Consider the following 7,961-nt stretch of genomic DNA (forward strand, 5'->3'; position numbering starts at 1 on the left):
TGCTGTACTAAAACATCGTAATTCTCGTTATGGTTGCAGTAGCGACATCTATGTTAGTCTTTATAAACACAGTATTTATTGCAACGCCATCTATTGGTGGTATGAAGTACTACATGAATTTTCATTTTGTATCTATAAACTCAGTTATGAAAATATTGTATAGATGGCGCTTTAATAAAAAAGTAAACTGTATAAAATGAAATAGAGGGAGCTGTACAATAGTTTAAGAAAAGTGAAACTAGATGGCGCTTTCGCAAATTAGTAAAATGTGTTTTAAAATATTATTTTGGCGGGAAAGAAAATTAATTTGTTAAATTGTAGGTTTTCAACCTTTATAATTTTAAAAGAAGCGTAGTACCTATTATAATTATTTTTAAAATGTTAATTTAGGTTATAATATCATTATGTGAGTGACTAACTGCCAGTGATGAGAGAGATTAAATTACCTTAATTTCAATATTTGAAATGGATTTATAATTACTACCCACTTTTAAATAGGTATTAAAATAAGTTTAGTTAATTTGTCGCTGTCATCCTTTACTCAAATTCTTTACCGCTCAACAGTATCTCATCATCAATCGCTGTTTTTATATTCGCTTGTTTTATAATCCCCTAAAAATAATAGGTAGGTAGAACACATTTTAGTGAGAATAATTTAATTATACATTTCAATTATGCTTTTTCCCCTGATAAGCCTATGGTTTAACTTTGTTCCTTTACCTTGGTAGCTTTACGTTGTACCTATACCTATCAGATAATGTTAGACAAATTAGTAATAAGTTATAACAGTTTCATATAATATATTTTTTTAATGAAAATTAGACAGACAATAATTATTATTATAGGAGAACAGCTGCTGGTATTACTTGCTAGGCTTTTATCTTCCTTCGAATCATTAAGTTGTATGACGTTAAACATAGCAAAGTTATAACATAATAATATCATCATATTTCAAATCAAATCAAATCATCAAATTTTGTTTCTGAAGTTGACAAAAATCGAGATATTTCTCTTCACAGAATTAGGTACTTACGCTGTCTGGTCTCTGGAGTCTGGACCCTAGCTGTAGTAATAAGTACTTGCATTAGATGATATATTAAATAGGTACAAATTAAAATAAACTTACCACAAAAGTAATCACAAAGTAACGTTTTAATTTTATATTATTCCATAATTACTATCACTTGGATCGCGTTACGCTTCCAACGCGCGTGAAATTTTGTGATTTTAGATAAAAAATAATGTTTCATATCATTCGTGTAGGCTTTTTATTTTTTCCTTTATTACAGTAGTCAGTAGTCACTTAGATGCTAATAAAAATGTATGCTATGTATCCTCAGATACTGAGATATTATATTGTATTATTACTTACTATAAAGTGTAATGTAATGCTAAAATCTTATTTCACTATGATCGTGTTAAAATGATTATTTTTTTGTATGATACAGCGGTTTATTAAAACTGGCGTTTTGTATTCTATTTTTGTCCAGTTGCTGCGATAATAAATATAGTACTCAGTATACTGACTCTACTTTAGGTTACTTATCGTGGAATAGCATAATATATCGTTTAATAACTAACGTCTGTATGTACGCTAAAATCTTTAAAACTACTAAACGGATTATGATGCAGTTTTATATACGTAGACTGATTTAAATTTAATAGTAGCTGCCCCAGTAAACATTGTTCTGCACTATTGCGCCTTTTTTCGTGTTTCCTCTTATAAGAAACTTCACTTAATACAAAATCGTTAACAAAAATTTTCCGAATTGATCGAGCCGTTCTCGAGTTTTATGCTTAGCAGCACATTTGGTGATTCATCTTTGTTATGTTATAGACATAATATGCATATTATAGTGAAGTTTATTTTAGTATGAACACTGCACATAAGCGAAGCCGGGGCTAGTTACAGATCAATAATTATAACATTATTTTACAAGTCACAGACACGGTGTAAATTATGACATAACACAATATAACCATTTTACCTGTAACGGTTGTTCTTGAATCATTTATCGCTGAATGTCACATCAATATGTAAAACTGTATCTGCTCGCGTGTCGGATCTGATAGAGCAGGTCTTTATCACTCTACAATAGGGGGCTGGAATCTTATTTAGTTGTGTTGCGGTTAAAGTGAGGGTGATGGACATTTTGAAAAGTGTCTGGAATACATTTTTGTTCATGAGTGGGAAAATCGGTCAATTTAGAAAATGGCTGAGATACTTGTTTCGTTTATTACTCAATATAGGTATGCTTAAAACAAGTGTAGAGATTAGATCAGTCTCTATCTAAGTGTTTTTTCTCGGAAGCTAGGTACTATCTTGATTTTAAAAATAAACAATAAAATTAAATAGCTTCTTTTATTGGGTGTTGCACCCTCTGAGAATATCTATTATTCTCTATTATCATCTTTCATATTTCTACCTCAGCAGACATCAGACAAGCTACTGTTATAAGAACGAAGATAACCTGTCAACGAAGTCAATTTTTCAATTTCAGTAACGGGAAATCCAAGTCAAGCGATTAGTTCCATTATATCTTTTTTTACCCTAAAAATTATATCAATTTATAAGCATGGTAATAGATACTTACATTACACATACACATTTAAACATATCCTGAACACAACGACCAATACCCAACAAAACTCAATTTCCAAGCGTTTATGTAATGTCAGTTTTTCAAGCATAACTGCGACATATATAATTGATAAGGCATACGAGTTGCTTCCCCGTTTCGCTTGCGTGCCTCCGGAAAAGGTCACGTGATATTAATTTTTTTCTAGAAATCATAAGTATGACTTACTTGACACCTAACTTTGTTTATGATAAAATAAAAAAATGTGGGCTGTATTTAGTTTGGTAACGATGGATTATGGTGGTCTATTTTCCAATTTTCGACATTGTTAATTTCATTAGGACAGCCTAATTTAAATTATTAAACTTTTTGTTTTTTGCCATACCGCCATATTGGTACAAATGATCCAATAATTTCTGTCAGTATCTCCCGGCCTAACTGGTGTTTTTTGATGAAAAAGAAACTTCCTACAAAAATCAAGCGATTCACAAAGTAACTCTACTGTATACCTACATAATTACATATACCTAATTATTGTATTTTACCAGTCACGATTACTCTGCTCTAATTAGGCATGTAAAACTTATTTTGTTTTAGCGGCGTCCTTATTTATTTAAACGAGCTTACAGTTTTAAAAAAAGGCGGCATTTTAATGAATAAACTTTAGTAACAATAAGTGGTGTCCTAAAGATAAGAATCTATGTAATTTATACACTTCATGTCAATAACAAGATAGTAATGAGGTAAACGAAGCACATCCATACGATATCAATATTATAAATGCGAAAGTAACTCTGTCTGTCTGTCTGTCTGTTACTCAAACACGCCTAAACTACTGAACCAATTTGCATGAAATTTGGTATGGAGATATTTTGATACCCGAGAATGGACATAGGCTACTTTTTATTGCGAAATATGTACCACGGGCGAAGCCGGGGCGGACAACTAGTATATTATGTTTATTGTTAAGTGTACGTACTTCTTGTTTTATATTGTGAATTGAAGTGAAGATTCTACTTTTTTTAGTGTCTTTGCAAAAGGGGAATTAATAAACAAATTACTACTTTATATATCGAGCGATTGATATTGGTACTTGTAGCAATATTTAGTGTAGTTTGGAAAAAGCTCTGTAACATTCTCATTCTTTAACGCTCTATCTACTTAATATTATATATTAATCACTACATAGTATAAAACAAAGTCGCTTTCTCTGTCCCTTTGTATGCTTAAATCTTTAAAACTACGCAACGGATTTTGATTAGTGTTGCCCAAATGCAAGAACAAGACGAGACTTAGCCAGTCTTGGTCTTGGTCTTGCGCCAGTACATCTGGTCTTGGTCTTGGTCTTGGTCTTGCGCTCCCAGTCTTGGTCTTGGTCTTGGTCTTGCAGCAAGAGTCTTGCAAGTCTTGCAATTACCTATTAGTCTATTACTATTTATTAAAGTTTACTTTAAATCTTAGAAAAACGTATTAGAAGTGGAACATTGTGAGCTTGAATTATCATAGCCATAGTAAAGATCAAGCAGATTAATAAATAACTGAAGATTTGATAAGAAATTCGAAAAATCAACTGACCTATATGTCGTTTTCCATGGAATTAACTGTTTCTTAATAAACATTTATGATTTAAACATTTGATTTTTTTTCATTTAAGCTTACATTTGCTAAAACATGTAAAAAAAAATTAATTACCTACAAATAACTTGACTGTATTTTAAAGAACAATACTTATCTGTTTAGAAAGAGATTGAACCCTCAACTTATAAGAAATTTAATAAAAGAGTTTTACGATTTATCATTTATTTGAATAAAAAAAAACATATAAGTAATCAATATTATAATATATACTTACTAGAATGAATTAATATGACATCTACTACCTATCTTTACCATTTTATCCTAATCATAATACTACTTGCGTGATCAGTATAATGTATTCATTTTCATTCTAAGCACTCTGAAACTTATTTATTCTATGGAACACCTGTAGGTACTCTTAAAAAAATTCGAAATTATTTTGCATGAGTATACCTACGCCCTATGGCGGCAATCAAATAGTGTCAAATGTTATGATTTCGGCGTGGCAGCCACGATTGTTTTAGATTTCAAAAGAAGCCGCCAAGTTTTTCGGAAGTACATGTATCATAACCATGTACTTCCGAAAAGCGGCAAATTTCTTTGAGAAGTAAGTACAAAACCTTTGATGTCGCATTATCAAAATGCCGATGCGATGGTTAAAACATAACTATGCATGCACTCAGTTTGATTTTAATAGATATTTTTTTTATTCGCTATGTTTATGGTAGTAATGCGCATAGGTCCAGTTTTTCATATTCTTTGATACAGTTTTTTGCGTCTCATAGAATTCCTAAGCGTACCTACCTAGTTATACACCGAACTGTTACACCTAACTACTCAGTGAAATAGCGCTAAGTCCTAGCTGCAAGACGCAAGAGTCTTGCAGGCTAAGTCTTGTTCTTGCTCAAGTCTTGCACGGTCAGTCTTGGTCTTGGTCTTGCTAAAAATACGCGGTCTTGTTCTTGGTCTTGGTCTTGCAAAAACGCAAGACACAAGACCAAGACTGCAAGACCAAGACTGAATTTGGGCAACACTAATTTTGATGCGGTTTTTTTTAATACATAGAGTGATTCAAGAGGAAGGTTTTAGTATATAATTTATTGGGTTTTAGACAAAGCGGGCGAAGCCGCGGGCGGTAAGCTAGTGTCATATAAATCTTTTAATTTAGCTACTAAACGCAGACAGAGGAACACCGTATACCTACGTATACTTTTGCCTGTATGAATATCAAAATCCTACAGCTCGGATTATTAGAAAGTGAAGTCCCATGTCCCCTAGTGGGGTGAGGGGCAGATGCGTTATACATCTGTATCACTAATTGATTTTCGTTAGGGAAAAGTAAGTGATCAGCCTACTGTGTCCTGCCAGACCGAGACATTTTTTTTCTTCGTCTTCACCGGGAATCGAACCCAGGACCCCTCGGTGCTACGCTCACGCGTCAACCAATGTACCAAGGAGGCGGTCGAATTATTAAAGTACAGATAATACCAACAATACCTACTATAATATAGGTTGTTCTCTTTACAAGTCTGCATAATGTCAAAGAGAACTTTCCTATAGGAATTATTAAATTAAGACCTATTTTTAAGGGCCGATTTTTCAATCCTTGGTTAAAATTTATCCGTCCAATAAAGTATTACACGAACATTTTAAAATGTCACCTGTAAACTGTTATATACGGACAATAAGAATACATTTTGAAATCGTAGTTTAATACGTTATTCGATGAATAAGTTTTAACCAAGGATTGAAAAATCAGCTCTAAGACAGATAGATCTTTGTGTAATTGCCTTGTGTTCTTTCAAGTGTTAAGAATGTCAGTGTTCACTTTTTATAACCCTTTCATGTTAGTTATACATATTTGAGACTAGCTTTCTACCCGCGGCATCGCCCGCGCAGTCAAAGAAAAGCCCGCATAATTTCCGTTTCCGTGGGATTTCCGGGATAAAACCTATCCTATGTCCTTTCTCGGGTATCAAAATATCTCTATACCAAATTTCATGCAAATTGGTTCTGTAGTTAAGGCGTGATTGAGTAACAGACAGACAGACAGAGTTACTTTCGCATTTATAATAGGTATTACTATGGATTATTAATTATAAAAGACAACATTTTTACGCTGACTCTAAAATGAATGACGATCCATTTCATGCCTTTACAAAGTAAAAAGTTTAAGTAATTAGTATTTTTTTCCTTAGTCTAATATTATAATCAAGACATTTTTATGATATATAGCTTAGATAAACATCAACACAGCCCCCTGCCTCGTCTGTCTGTCTTTCTAGACGTGATAATCTATCGTTTGAGAGTTGTTACATCGATATTTGACCAGCATTTATGATTGCTACATGCATGTTAACTACAGACATATATTTTTAATGAGAAATTTTCTGTGTCTTAATTATTATGTTTCACAAAAATTACTGGACCAAATTGACTAAAAGTTTTCATGGCGACAGTTTTTATCCCATGATGATTCTATAAGTGATCCCATTTTTGATTATAGGTTAAGAGACATTTTACAATTTCGCTAATTCTGATTATGATGCTAAGATAATTTAGGTTACATAATATTATCTTATATGGAAAGTTCTAACGTCCTCAGTATCTAACTAAAGTTTGGTTCAAATTGATCGAAGAATCTCATGCAAAAAAAAAAAAAAATCACGGCAGTCAATCCAAATACAACTTTTGAATCTAAAATTACATGTTTGCTTTACTGTTCTATAGGTACCTAATGTTTACTTGGTTAGTATAATGTAGACTTCGAAATATACGAGTATAATACAAACAATTATAAATCTCACATGATAAATAGTGCTGTTTTGCGACTCTGAAGGTGAATTGCAAACGAATTGTTAGATTTTCTTGGAATTTTCATCATACATTCATACTGGAACATATCTAACAAGCTTATATTAATATTTATGGCACAAACACTAGAACATAAGCTAGCAAAAAGTTATTGAACTTCATAATTACGTAGAACGCCTTGTGAAAAAATAAATGGACCGTAGATGATGGTATTTTTTAACTTTTTAATTATCTATCGTCGATACGCTCTGATGGAAATAATGTTTTTATGGAAGGGCTTTAATTATGTATTAATTGTTGGTATTTTACCGCGAACAGTTGCTAGTAGAAACAAGTATTAGGTATATTGACTGGCCGGTTGGCTTGGTTGGTAGTGACCCTGCCTTCAAAGCCAGAGGTCGTGGGTTCGATCCCCACCCAGAGCAAATATTTGTGTGATGAACATAGATGTTTGCTCTGTGTCTGGGTGTTAATTATCTATTTAGTATTTATTTAAAATTATATATGTATGTTTATCAGCCATCTGGTTTCCATAACACCCAGCGAAAGCTTAGTATGGGATCAGATCGTGCCGTGTGTGAAAATTGTCCCGAAAAATATTTATTTTATTATTTATCACTTTGTATGCAACAGTTATGAGATACAGTTTCTATGAATAGAGTTAAAAATATGTCACATTTAAATCATGTGACTAAAAAAACATCTAAACGTATAAGTACCATTTTCATGTCAGTGTTAATTTCTTCAAACTTCTCAAATTTTTAACACCCATTTAGCTTCTCCTGTAGGTATGTTTGTATGTCCGGGCTAAACTTTTAAAGTACATGGATTTACTTCAAATTTGATACAGAGATAGCTTGAGACCTGAGAAAGGACATAGGATACGTTTTATCCCGGAAATCCCACAGGAACGGGAACTATGCGGGTTTTTCTTTGACTACGCGGACGAAGCTACTAGCGGAAAGCAAGTTGTTAATATTATATCTATAC

Source organism: Colias croceus, chromosome 26 (assembly GCF_905220415.1).
Source record: "Colias croceus chromosome 26, ilColCroc2.1".
Classification (NCBI taxonomy): Eukaryota; Metazoa; Arthropoda; class Insecta; order Lepidoptera; family Pieridae; genus Colias; species Colias croceus.